Source organism: Mustela nivalis (assembly GCF_964662115.1).
Source record: "Mustela nivalis genome assembly, chromosome: 1".
Taxonomy (NCBI): Eukaryota; Metazoa; Chordata; class Mammalia; order Carnivora; family Mustelidae; genus Mustela; species Mustela nivalis.
The window spans coordinates 117,449,704-117,464,294 of NC_139020.1; the positions used below are offsets into that span (position 1 = coordinate 117,449,704).

At 45.8% G+C, this 14,591-nt stretch overlaps 1 protein-coding gene across 20 annotated transcripts in view; it reads right to left on the reverse strand.

The window, feature by feature from the left end:
* KALRN (kalirin RhoGEF kinase) overlaps nt 1–14,591 on the reverse strand; it is a 661,801-nt gene that overhangs the window by 542,452 nt on the left and 104,758 nt on the right. The window lies entirely within an intron of this gene.

Here is a 14,591-nt window from a genome sequence, read left to right on the forward strand (position 1 = left end):
AGTTTCAAAACAGGCAAACTTATCTTAAGGTGCTGGAAGTCACCCTGGGGACTGGCCTTGAAGGGAGGGATTGGAAATGGAAGAGAACACTGGGGGCCAGTGTTCAGGAGAAGCGTTCTGTTTCTTGCTCTATTCGCTACTCAAGTGTGCTCACTGGGCACGAATTCACTGAGTTTAGGATCTGTGTACTCTTCTGGATGTACGTTATACTTGATTAAAAGTTTACAGTACAAAAATATAAATTAAATAAATAAAATATTTTATTTATTTTATTTGTAAAATAAATAAAATTAAAGACAAAGTTTATGTGGGGGAAAGAATACATGAAAACTGACTTGCAAATCTAAACCTATTAAATGACAGTGAACTTGATATCTTCTTATTGTTCAGATTTTTTTGTTCTAAAATTAAAACTGGCTTTTTTATTTAAGATCTATGCCTCTCCTTCAAAAAGAACTGGAAGCCACAGTCTTATTTATTGAACAATACACACTCGAGGTCTTTTTAGTCTTCACTGGAAGCTTTTAGGACATCAAAATTGTTAAATTTTGTTTGGTTTACTTTTACTTTTTTCCCATGTTAATATATGGTTTTTTTTTTAAATGCAATTTTTCTTGGCTAACACCCTCTAATAAAGATTAACAACCTTAATATTTACATAGCCAGCAAGCAAATTCAGCTGAACTGAACACAGTTTACCCAATCAGAGTCTTCAGAAGGCTTCAGCCAGTGGTAATTTTTCAGTTCTAATGGGCTCATGCTCACTGGACAGGGAAGATACGGAGCAATTATCTCAGCACTCCAAGCCAAGAAACACAGCCATGCTGTTGGGGAGGCGGGGGCTAAGCAGCATGTGGGACAGAGACCAAGCCCGCTCTAGTGAAACAGAACCTGGCAGGCCAGAAGGAGCTCATGGTTTCTTACACAGAACATGTGCGCTGGCTTCCACCCCTTTTGAAGGAAAGCTTTTCCAGGAGGTGGGATGATTCCCTTTTACCCAACGAACTTAAATTTGTGCAATGCCCATGGTTTACAAAATTTCCTAGATACTAATATCAAATGAGTCTCTTGTTCATCCTAAAAAGAAAAGAGGGGGGGTTATGACTATCCCCTTTTTGCTCATGAAAGAACTAAGACTCAGACTGCAAAAGGACTCCTTATAGCTCCAGCAACAGTAAGTCATACATCAAGGACAAAGCACTTTCAGGCACAGTGCTCTGTCTCCTGTACCATGAGGTCTCCTGGTGACAGTGAGAACACAATCCCAAGACTTGAAAATAGGCTAGGATTATTAGACATCGGGCAGTAGGCAAGCTGGAAACTAGACCCAAGCCCACAGACAGTGTTCACACCTTCAGGATCAGGCATTTGGAGGCATTAGGAAAACAAAGTGGGCTGGATACAAGCCAGGACTAGGGGCAATTAGCTGTTGAGTGTGACCATGGTTAGAATGCTTCAGTCTGATTGTACTACAGAAAGGTCATCAGCAATGGTAGAAACATGTGCCATGTGGGCAGGCTTTTCTGCAAATAGGAAACTGACACCTCTGGGTTTGAAACATATGAGATACAGTTCTGAAATCTGTTCATGAATATGATAGGTTTGGGTTTTGCTAGAGATGGTATGTTTTGAATACCAACAGTATAAAGAGCAGTGGCTTTAGAGTCCAGTAGATTTGGCTTTGAACCTCATCTCTACTTTTCACTAGATATGTGTCCCAGAACACGTTACTGTGCTCTGATGAGCTTCAGTTTCCCTGACCATAAAATAGTAATGATAATACCTATACATCAGAATCATTGTGAAAATGGATGAAATAATAAATGTAAAGTTCCTGGCATGTAGTAAGCAATAAAGAAGTATTACTTCCTTTTTCTACTCCCTACCTTAAAAAATATCAGTTTGGATCTTCCTTGGCAGCTAGGATGAAATAAAAACATAAATCATCTAAAGTCATACCTTACAGGATAATCATATATGAATATATACTAACCTTCTAAGATGGCCCCATTGAAGATCCTTGATTTTTTTTTTCTTTTTCACCTGGAAGTGATCATATTAACTCAGTGCCTACTTCATTCTTGTTTCATTTTCTGGAATAGAAATTGCAATAATCTTCTCCTAAATTTCAATCTAAGTGATTAACATAACAAAAACATGTCAGCTATAGTCAGAATCCAGCTCCCATGATTTTCTCTAGGACTGATGTTGCCAAATGCTACCTGAAAGAAAAAAATGAGTGTCTGATTGCTAGGTGAAGTCCAAATGTTGCTCTGGACAATAACCATAGACCCAGAGAAGCCTTATATATCTGGCTACCTATGACTTTCTTTTAAAAATGCAAATACAATCTTTTCAAAATCTACAGGTATTCTTCCATTAAAATCTTTTGCTGTCACCTCAAACTCCATGAATACCCTCTACCCATAAACTGAGCCCTCCTCCCAACCACCCTATTTCTATCTATACCTGAATGTTCTTTGACTCTCAGAAATAAGAAACTGGAAGGACTCCTATTAAATGTATTTGGTCCAATGTCAAAATGTTTCCGCTGCATCCCTGATTTCTTTCAGTGTAGAGGAACTGACCACTTCCTTGTTGCATTATTCTCATTCTTGGTAAAGTTCTTCCATAAATCTGTCTGGGATGTTTCTCCTTATGTTTTCCCTTCCCCCACCCCCATTCACTAATCCTGGTGCTGTCTTCAAGAGCAATAGGGGATACACAGATCAATCTCATTCTTCTTTCACACTGGAGGCCCAGCAATATGCAAGACAGCCATTATGTTTATATGTACGTTTTCTGCTCTGAATCAAACATTCAATTCAAAAAACATCTGCTGAGGGTCAACTGTGTGCCTCACACTGCTATAGATGCTAAGATGGAAGAACTAAATAACACATGGCATTGACATATAAGATGGTCACACTAGTCACAAAGAACAATCTGGATGTGACCTGGCTTCCAGATTACTCACCCTCTCCCTCCTCCAGATACACTATGGCTTCCTGATGCTTCTCTTCAAGCATGGTACCCAGAATGTGGGAGAAAATAAAACAGATGGGTACGCTGTGCTCCTAGGTATTTACCCAAAGGAGCTAAAAGCTATGTCTACGCAAATACTTCCACATGGACGTTTGCAGCTTTATTCAAAATTGGCAAAACTTGGAAGCAACCAAGATAACCTTTTAATTGGGGAGTGGATAAACCATGGTACATCCAGATAATAGAATATTATTCAGTGCTAAAGAGAAACAAGCTGTTACGCCACACAAAGACATGGAGAAATCTTAAATGCATATCGCTAAGTAAAGAAGCCAACCTAAAAACACTACATTCTGTATGATTCTACTATGTGACATTCTGGAAAAGGTCATAGTATGGAGACAATGAAATCACTGGTTACCAGGGGTTAGCACGAGAGAAGGACAAATAGGTAGAACACAGGGCATTTTTACGGCAGTAAAACTACTGTGTCTAAACCATAATGGTGGATACCTATCATACTTTTGTTCAAACCCATGGAATGTACAACAGTGACTCCTAATGTAAATGATGGACTTTGAGTGATAATGATGTGTCAATGTAGGTTCATCAACTGTCACAAAGGCAGCACTCTAGTGAAGGATGCTGACAATCTAGGAGGCTGTGAATGTGGAGGAGGGGGCATGGGGTAAAATGGGGGAAATTTCCATATCTTTCCCTCCGTTTTTAGGTCAACCTAAAACTTCTCTAAAAAAATAATCTTTTTTTTTAAAGATTTTATTTATTTATTTGACAGAGATCATAAGTAGGCAGAGAGGCAGGCAGAGAGAGAGGGTGAAGCAAGCTCCCTGCTGAGCAGAGAGCCTGATGTGGAGCTCGATCCCAGAATCCTGGGAACATGACCTGCATCGAAGGCAGAGACTTTAACCCACTGAGCCACCCAGGCACCCCTAATCTTTTAAAGAAATTAGTAGAAAAAAGTAGAGGGGTGAGTCTGTGTATTACACCAATGTCAATTTCCTGATATTATACTAACAGTGGGATATGCTGGAAGAAGGGTGCACAGGAGCTCCCTGTATGTTTCTTTGTAACTTCCTATGAATCTTTATTTAAAAATTAAAAGTTTAAAAATAAGTGGATGGATGAGTTGCCACTGGCAAAGGCTGCTGATAAGACAATTCAAAGTCTAATAAAAGGCCCAAACCAGGGGCACCTGGGTGGCTCAGTGGGTTAAAGCCTCTGCCTTCGGCTCAGGTCATGATCTCAGGGTCTTGGGATCGAGCCCCGCATCAGGCTCTCTGCTCAGTGGGGAGCCTGCTTCCTCCTCTCTCTCTGCCTGCCTCTCAGCCTACTTGTGATCTCTGTCTGTCAAATAAATAAATAAAATCTTAAAAAAAAAAAAAAAGGCCCAAACCAGGGTGGGTTCATCTACAAAATATCCCTGGAAATGACCACCAAGGAGAAGAAAGAAGACTGTCAGCTAAAGGTCCATGCCCTGCCCTCCCCAGAACATAGGGTATCTTTCTGGAAGAACAGCCCTGAGCTCTGTGATCTGTATCTGCAGGGCCTTCTTTTCACTCCTATTCTGAAATGTCTGGATGGGCAGAGTCTGTAGTCCATGCTCCTTGTCACCTGGAGGGCCTATGTGGAATGGCAGTGAGAGTTCCTGAACCATCAGGCTCCAGAGTCCAAAACATCTGTCTTTAAAATTCAGGTCAACTAATGACCAGCAGCCATAGTGAGCTGTGCATATTAGGCTTTCACAAAACAGAGATGGAGACAAGCATTATTATCACATAGGGCTGTGAGAGGAGGCAATGAAATAATTTATACGAAGCACCTAAAAACTCCGGCATCCACCAAAACCTCAAAAAACATTTGTGGTCTGAGAGCCTCCTGCATGAGTTAGGTCCAGGTTTTTAGGCTACACTCTAATTCCCTTTGCAACACCAAAGAGAAGTTCCACCGTTTGCCTGCTTGCTGATACCTCTCCAGTTTGCCATGATATCTCAAATATCCAGCTACTCCATCCAAAGCTCTTTCAACCATCTGCAGTAAAGGATGAATTTGTTTTTTGTTTTTTTTTCTTTCATTTTTTTATTCCAATCTGCCATGGACTAGTCCTTTCATAAAATACAATAAAAATGAATTACTAGAGAAATGCAATTTTAAAAACAAAGTGTAAGCCTCTTTTTAAAAAATTTTTAGTTTTGGACAAAATCACTCTGGAAAATCACCATAAAAGTTTATCAATGCTTCCTTTCACTTTCTCTCCTTCTCATTACTGGCTGACAATGAACAGTGGACAGAGCCAGGCCATGGACTGCACTTCAGGCAGTGCCTCTCTGGTAGCTCCTCTCTCCATGCTTCTGATGACGTTAGTCACAAAACACAACTAAGTACTTACAATCTCCATTTTTCATATCAGTGTAAATTACCCACCTAGACTGCATGTTCTCTGAGTGCCAGGGTCACTCCACTACACCTTAAGATCAGACAGATGATTCAGAGGGGCTCAAACCCTTGCTGATAATCACATATTAAACAGCTGTATGTTACTCCTACTTTTTCACGATTTAGACAACTTGATAGTGTATTTGTGAAGACCTCCCCAAGGAACACATTGTGTCCCTTTGGCAACCTGCCCTACTTGCCCGCCCTCCGCCTACCTGTGTGAGGCTCTTTTTCACCACCTGCTTTAACTCCATTTAACCATAAGGCACTAGATAGAGTCACTGTTTCTCTTCCAGTCAGGGACAAGACAGAATAAATCACAGAAAATCCCATTCATCAGGAAAGCTGGCGCTGGCTCGCCAAGTGAACAATCAAGGAAATGGATGCTTATATTAATTTACTTCCAGGGGACACTGTTATTCTCACCTCTGTGTCTCTCTAAGGTCGAGCCTCTGATAGCTGCTCAATAAACACTTGTTCGAGCCCGTGGTAGAGGGCAGGCTGCATCTCAGCGGCTGCAGGCCACACTGTCAATCCCGTCCCTTGGCAGGCAATGGCAGAAAGGGCCCTCAGCAGAAAGGGGCAATGACTGGCTGCGTTACAGGAAGGAGCCTCGGGCTCACCTAGACCAGTGGTTTTCTATCCTGGCTGCACCATGGAATCACCTGGGGAACCTAACTACCCAGGGCTGCCTCCCAGACACAGAGTTTTTTTTTTTTTAATATAACTGTTCTGAGGTGAAACCTGAGCATCAGACTCCATAGGTAATTCCAGTGTACAGCTAGGATGAGAAACTGCTGACTTAGAACGCCCTCACATTCATGCTGGTACTTAGTAGATGTTCCTTAAATGTTTGCTGAGTGGGTGAATGGCTCAATCAATGGATTGACCCATTGATTAATCTAACTTGATCCACCTGGATTTCCATCCAATTATCAGAATGAGTCTGTAGCAAATATGGCTCCTGTCTCCTTAGAGTCCTCATCTCCAGTGTGCGTCTCCTCCCAAGGTCCAGTCTTAAACTCTGGCCAGAAAGCACTCCTCTTCCAATCTCTTGCTGGTGGGAGGGGGGCTTGTTTCTGGATCACTGGTGCAAGGAAAGCACGAACTTAGCTCATCTTCACCTTTTTCAAGCAAGAAACTCTCAAGCTTTCTCAAATACTCACCCAGAAGGCCCCCACAAATACCACTGGCCTCAATTCATACAGGATGGGAACATGTTATCTCATCTATTTTGTGTTTATTTAGTGGTTGTTCTTCGATTGTTTTTCTGGCCGTCTGTGGGTCCAGGATGCTATCTCAGACAACAGACTTCCAGAGCACAGAAGCCCAAGAACACTTAGTACAAAGTGACTGGTTTGTAAAAAGTCTAGTAAATGGATGTTGCTGTTGCACTGCTCTAGAAGGGAAGGATAGAAGGGGTGGGGGGGTGGATTGGGCAGTGTGTGAAGTGAACAGGAAAAGAGGAAGCAATGTGATGTGCAGGCCTAGAAGGGACATGAGATGCTGGCTGCCCACTGTGGGCAGGCACAGGTGACACACGTGAGGAGGAACTGTCCATCACCCCATCCCAAGGGACGGAGAACAGCTAGCCAAACTTCAAGTTCTCTGCTGGGAATGTGTGCCTGGGGTTGCCCCAGCTTCTGACCCCTGGCCGCTCCCCAAGCTGCGGCCACTGCTGATGCTATTTTTAACTGAACAGCAGCCTCCTCTTTTCCAGCTTATTTCCATGACCCCAGAGAGCCACTTAACTTTCATCCTCCCTCTGGACCCTAAACCTCCCACTCCCACCCAAGGCTTACCCTGAGTCAATTCAGGATGCTACACTGAGATGTTTGGAAAGAGATGAATGTAGGGTAGCCAGGAAGTCAGTTGTGAAAGCCAACACTTACTTTTTAAACTAAGGAAAATAAAAAGGAAATATATTAGCTCCAGGGAGAGCACTTCCTCTAGTATCCAATAAGCGGATACTTCCCAGGTTCCCCCGTAGGCCTGCATATTGATGGCAACCCATCAGTAGCACTAACAGGCATTTTCTGGTATATTTCTGTCTACTCATTAAAAGAGGAAAAGAAAAATTGCACTAATATGGGCACCCCTGTTTCCCCACACTCTGTTAGATTCTATTCATGGTTTTTCTCACATAAACCTTACAATCCATGAGCTAAGTTAAGCGACCCGCCCACAGTCACACAAATTGCAATTAGCAGAGCTGGGATTCAAACCTAGTACTTTGTGACTTCTAAGCTTCCCTCTGAAAGCAAGTCTCACACTCCTGTCACCAGAAAGAGTAATCTATCCCCAGCCCATTAGACCACAAGCTTTCCAAGGCAGGAATCATGAAGCCCCATTACACTGGTATCCACTGGGCTCCATAAATCATGTGGGTTGACTGAACTACCAGCTTCCAGAAAAGAAAGAGGAAAACATAGCCACCATCCACATGCCAGTAGAATATGAAAAAATATGTGCCTTCTTTTCCTCCACACGTTTCTTAGGTGGCTGGAGAAAAAGAGGAAGGCGTCCATCCAAGAGTGGTCAACTACAGACCATCCCAGAATCAGTGATAACATTTCCCAGTCTGAGAAACACCTCTCAACTGTAGGGATTCCAAGAAAATGATTCTCATCATCCAACAGATACTTACTGAACACCTACTATGTGCCAAGGAGTCTATTAGGTGTTGGGGATAGTGAAAAAAGTATTCAGCTTCTGTCCTCATAAAGCTAGTAGCTTCAGGGGGAACAATGCCGGGCTTCAGAGTCATGGGTGGGGTAGGGGCATCTCCTGACACACTACCTTAAATTTAGAGCTCAGGCAGTTTTGTGGGAGGAGAAGGAGAAATAAAGGAAACCAAACACGTTGCTATGCAACCGGATGATATATTCTTAGCTGGAGCAGGCAGAGCAGCAGCATGGCGCAGGGAGTGGGTGAGGGGAGGAGAAATGGGGGAGGTGGCAGGAGTGCCGAATGGGAGGCAAAGTGGTGCACAGTGAGCACCGCCGCTGAACACACAGGCTTCTCCCCTGGAGCAGCTCACAGTTGGACACTGCACAGAATCATGGTCACCAGAGGCAGCAAGATACTATGGGGACAGCCCCCAGAACCACAAAGAAAGGGCCTCCTGCCCAGCTGCAGAAATCCTTGTTTTGGGGCCTGAAGTTAGCCCACCATTATTAAATCTAGGTCTGTACAGAATACAGAGAACAGCATTAAAGCCCTGTATGTGTCCCGCCTGGGGGAATACACGTCCATCAGGGGAATGAGACACACATGCATAAACAGAGCACCAACAAGGATTTCTTAAGCACTTCCTCCATGTTCCTTCTGCAAGGTGCAGGATGTGTGGGGCTGAGGAAGGGCTCCACTGTGGGTGAGGGCATGCAGAGGACAGCATGTGCTGACAGACACTTGCGGGGACTCGGGCCCGAGTGTTAGACCTGGCTTGGCCGTCCATAGGCTCTACACAGCCTGCAGCAGGGCTCTCTGGGCCTCAGTCTCTGGATCTCTGAAATGAGCAGTTCCGATATGGCTGAATCCTGATAATATAAATGCAAAAGGACTGCAGAGACAGCAGAACTAGTATCAAATGGGATACTCAGGAAGCGCCTATGCAAGAGGTAGGACTTGAGAATGCCGTGGGGGTGTCTAGTCTTTGCTGAGGGCCTATTGTGCACCCCGACCTGACCATAAAGAACTGTTTCCCCATTTTTAGTATATGTGCTGCCAAAACAAGCACAACTGATTCCCCATTTTTAGAGTTGAAGAAGCCCAGCCTCAAGGAGGCTCAGTAACTTAACCCACACAGCTAGGAATAGCGGGTGCAAGATTCAAACCCAGACCCACCTGGCTCCCTGGCCTGTGCACTTTCTACTGGATTGCACTGCTTCTCCAAGATGGTAAGGCTTGCATCAGAATGCAGCAAGAGAAGGACTGCAGGAAGCAACAGGCGCAAAGACACTGGTAGGCTGAAAAATGGCCAGCATTAACAAAGGGCAGTTCCTGTGGATGATGACCAGGGCTGTGAGTGTAAGGAGGGTTCGGTGAGCAGAAAGAAGGGGAACCAGGCAGTCCCTAGCATGGCGCTAAATGCTATGGAAAAGAAAATGGTATATTAAACAGTCCTTGCCCTGAATTAATTTGCAACCAGGGTGATAAAACATGAAAATTAACATTAGTGAACTGTTACAAAAATTACCAAAAATAAATCATAGCATAGTTTAAATGGGTGAAGTGTTGCTTCTGATCTGGGTGGCTGCTGGGAGTTTGGTGCAGGAAGGTGACTAGAGGTAGGCTTTAAAGGATTCAGGAGGAGGGTGGATGGGCATAGGGGAGAACGGTGAGGACCTGTGGGACAGGAAAAATCTCATCCATAGGAGGAAAAGCAGGAAACACAATCTGTGGAAGACCACTTCACTTAGAAGATGCTGGTGGGAAACACTACTAACCAACTGGGTTGGGTGAGCCAAGAGGGCCTCCGCTGAGGGCATGAAGGGTCCAATCCTTCACCAGAAGGCTATGAGAAACTGCTGGCCATGCTCAGGCAGAGGAAAGAAATGGTCCACAAGGAGTTTAAGGAAAGGAAGACAGCAGAGCTCAGAGAACCAGGGAAGAAGCTGATAAGCATGGGATGACAAGGGTCTCAACTAGGCATTGGCACTGAGGATGGCAAGGAAGGACTAGTCTCCGGAATGTTTCAAGGATGAGCAGAAAAGTCCTAGTGATCGGTGAACAGGAGACAATTACCCTCACTGAAAACTGAGACAATGAGAGTCCCATATTCAGAATGAGCGAAGTCCAGCAAAAAATAAAACCTTGGGGGTAGGGTGATGACCAGGTTGATCAGCTTCCTATTAGGCATTCTGTCTAAGGTTTCTCTAGGATATTCAAGCAAAAAAATCATGAATCACAAACCCAGGAAAAGGAAACCTGAGGCTGCAGGAAGGCAGGAGGCGTCACCCATCACCCAGGGTAAGACAGCCCTCCACAGCTCTTTAAGCCCCCAGGGAAGGCAAGTCAGCCCCCAGGGAAGGCAAGTCAGCTGCTCTGTGAGTTAGGAACTGTACGTACTGATAAGAGAAGTCACAAGGAGAATGGAAACAGAATCCCTGAGCCAACATTTAATTATTCCCATCAAGAGAGCAACAGAAGCTCTCAAAAAGGGTCAGGCCCAGGAGAATCTAGTCCACTTCCCTCTCTAAGCAGGACTTCTTCCTGTCTCTAGTGAGGGATCACCAGCCTTGCCAGGGACAGAGGATCACAGGGGACCTCACCCAGCATGTCGGTACAGAGATATAGGATAAGACCTTGAAGTCAGAAAGATCTGGGTGTGAATGACAGCTGTTCCACCTGAGTGTGCATGGGCAGGTTGCCCAACCTGTCTGAAAAGTAAGACAGATAAGTGTCTTAGTGTCAGGTACCTAGCATAGTGCAGGGCATACAGATGGTATCAGTTAAATGTTAGTTCCATTTACCCCCATCTGAGAGCAGGCTTTTGCATTCCCATTCAGTTCTCAATGATACAGTTTTCCCATTGATATCTACTCAGAGTGCTTAGTTATATGCTCTGGGACAGCACAAAATACATCAGTTTCCCTTTATACCGGCCAAATATTGATCATGTTTCCCCTGAAGCTGGGTTTCGGACATCATAAACAGAATTCCATCCTCATGATAAAAGTCGGACAGACATACAGCAGGGGGGAGGGGCTATGCATTCTGTAAATGCAGCCCAGAGCTTCCAAAATGTCAACTCCACCTGACTGTCAATAACAGCTGAAATTCTGCTATCAGAGGTCTACTTCTTTAGTTTAACATGCTTCTTTTAAATATCGAACTCCCATGAGGAAAGCCCATGGAGCAGCTACCAGTCAGTCATAAGTTACAAAAGGTACATTAATTTATTAACTGCCTGGGCAAGCAAGAGTTTTGATGCCTTTGGAGAGGAAGAGGGGGTCATTTTGGAGCTGAGATCACGGATCCTATTTGGGGAGGTCGAAGTGAGTCAGAAACCAGAGGGCAGAGGGGCCTAAAAGAGCAAGCTCACAGCTCCCCGGCGATCTGAACAAGAGGGGTCATAAAAGAGACAACCTGTTGGCTGGAGTTAGCCAGCAATGACAATGCGGGACCCTGGGATGTAATATGAGAGTCAGTAAGGCAGTACTTCCCTGCACTTCCCAGTACCAGAAGGTTATCACAAAGCACCACAGAAAAGCCATCTCCACTGTCCATAAAACCAAAATGAAAGCGATCAAGGTGCACCAGGAGAGACTGAGGTGGGAGCCAGGAAGCACTTCCAGATAACAGGGAAAATTTCACCTCTGCTTTCCTCACCACCCCCTACTCTCCTGAAACTGTTCCTTCAAAGACAACTCATTATCTCCTAACATCCAAACCCCAGGGTTCTACCTCCCTGCTCAGCAGATTAAAGGCCAATGCCCACACCTTCCTTGAAACCCCTGTGGAGGGAAGCCCAGGAGCCCTGGTGTGACCACTCTCTTTTTCCTTCTCACTGTGTACTCTCCTTTTCCTTCTCATTGTGACCCAGACTCTGCCTTGCTTCTCCGTGCACTTAGCCCCTTGTCCCTGAGGGGCCACTGTCCAGAAGTTCTCAGCAAGGCAGGAAGGACTGGTCTAAAGGGTCTCCACCACAGAGGGTGTCACACATGGCCAGTACATAATAAGCTACATAGTAATAGAAGCAGTTAGTGCATCAAAATGCTGGTCAAAGTATGGTTCAAGAGGATTATACCATAGAAAGCCAGAGAAGGCCCAGCTTTTTTTCTGAGGAAGACCCACTTACACAACATCAACACCTGGACTTTGACACACAAACACCCACTCAGCATATTTTCTCCAGAGAACAATTAAAAAGGAGTGCTATTAACCTCAGGGCCCTCTGCCTCCTTACTCTGGTCCTCCTGTATCCAAGGAGGCATGGGGGACTGCATCATCACAGGGACGTTCCCGTGGATGGAACCCGAGAGGAGAGAGCTTCTCTGCCTCTCCTCCTCAGGACAGCTTCTCCAGCCCCTCCTGTTGCAGGCCCTCTAGCATCCTCCCTGACCCTGCCGTGGCCTGAGATGCACTAACTGTCTTTGCAACACACTCATTCTGCCACCCTACATCTGTATTGTAGGTACCAAGATACAGACACAGATGAACAACATCAGAGAACACCATTCTCCTAACCTGTGGGCCCCCTCACCTCATTGTCTTCCCTTTCCTTCCAGCCAGGTACCACAGCAGTGTTGCCAAGCTCTCCCCCAACAAATGGGGAGCTCTGGAGGGACCAACGCCATGATGGAGAGCCACACATTGGCCCCTGAGTCCTCCTCCCTCTGCATCCACTGCTTCCCTTCAGCACCCAGCAGGGAATACCCAGTGTTCACTCTGCCCACGTAGGCCCCTCCCCACCCCTATTCATGCTAGTGACAGAGGGATACATAGAACCAAGGGGCCCCAGGAGCATCACAGAAGGGGAATATGTGACTACATGGGGAAAGGTGAAAGAAAAAATGGAAAACAGGGAAGAACTGGAGGAATTTTCTGTGACCTCTGCTATTTCTGATATATGCTATCTCAGCCACCCTTTTCGTCTTTGGACCTGGCCCTGATCATTGAGATAAACCCTTTTAACTGCTCCTCCACCTCTGCCCATTGAGCTTGGAACACTGAGATCTGTCAGATATTCTGGGCACCAGAACCCATGCAAGAAAGTTGCCAAGGCAACGGAACACTCCCCTTTGGTATAAATACTCATGGGTGATACCCCTGAGGAGTAGAGCACAGACCCCTCCCTCTCCTCTTTTAGTCAGATCCAGCAGACTTCAAAGTTAGGGGAGCCATGACTGGTTTTGACAGGGGAGGGGTGGAGAAAGGGGTCCCTCCGGACCAGCTAAGTCACTAAGGGACAATCTAGCAGGGAGAGAGGACTTTGCAGTTCTGATTGAATGCTCAGCTCCCACTGGGCCCAGAAGTGGGCATGGAGGCAGAGAAGAGACTAGAAGGGTATAGGTGGCATGAACTGTGGGAGGGGAAATAGAAGCAGTTAGTGCATCTGGAAAACCACAGACCTAGGACCCAGCACCCAGGTGTGAAACCTGAGATGCCAGTGTGCTACAGCCACTAAGAGATTTGGGAACTTATGCTCTGGCTAAAGCTGCTTTGACCTCCCCTCTTTTTTCTTTTTTTTCTTCTTCTTTTTTTCCACATCTTAACATTTATGCCTCTTCCAGGCTAACACTAACAGTTGGCCCAAGGTCTGAGGGTGCACACATGCATACACACCCCACAGACACCCAGGAAAGGAAAGGGGTTTATTTCCATTGGGAGGGGGGCACTCAGGTCACAATAGGGCGGATCACAAGGTCCTGCTAGGACAGTTCTCATGCCAAAAAAAGATACAGGTGGATAGGGACAGAAATAGTGCAGGACAGCAGGCAGCCTGCTCTGGCTACTTTCCCTGAACCAGAATCAGCTGAAGGCACATGCCAGGGCCGGCAGAGGCGGCATTGCCACATGAAAAGACACATGTTCGCTGATGTTTTTATACCTTCCTTCATATACTCATGGGGGCATGGTCATTCCTGTCCCCAGTGCCCACAGTCCACAGCCCAGGCAAAGGGACAGAGAACTGGGAGCAAAGAACAGAAGCCAGAAAGGCGATCTACTGTGGCCCAAACTGTCATGACCCACTCTGACTTCGGTCATGAACTCTGCTAAGTTCTTTGGTCCCAGGGGTCACTAATAACCATAGGCAACACCCTTTAGAGCCAAGAGGAAAGGAAAGAAAAGGCAAACAGCCTGCTCAGCCCACCCAGCTTGGCAGTGCCATTTTCCTCAGGCAGAGGTCACTGAGGGGCTGGCCATGGGCAGGGCTTGGCTCAATGTTGTCTGCTGGGGTCAAAGCCCAGGCTGGTTGGGAGGGCCTGGGAGCTGCCAGAAGCATGTTTAGGAATCACCAGGGTATCCCTGCCTTTATGGTGACAGAGGCTGAGCCACCCAAGTCTGAGGGAGCCCAATTGTCTTCTTTGGGGGGCCTCCCTGGAGGAGTGCCATACGGCTCTCACACCCCGCACACCACCTTGCCCAGCAATAAGTAAAGCATGTCTGGGAAGCAGTAGCTTCAGTGCAGCCAGAAGTGGAGGGTC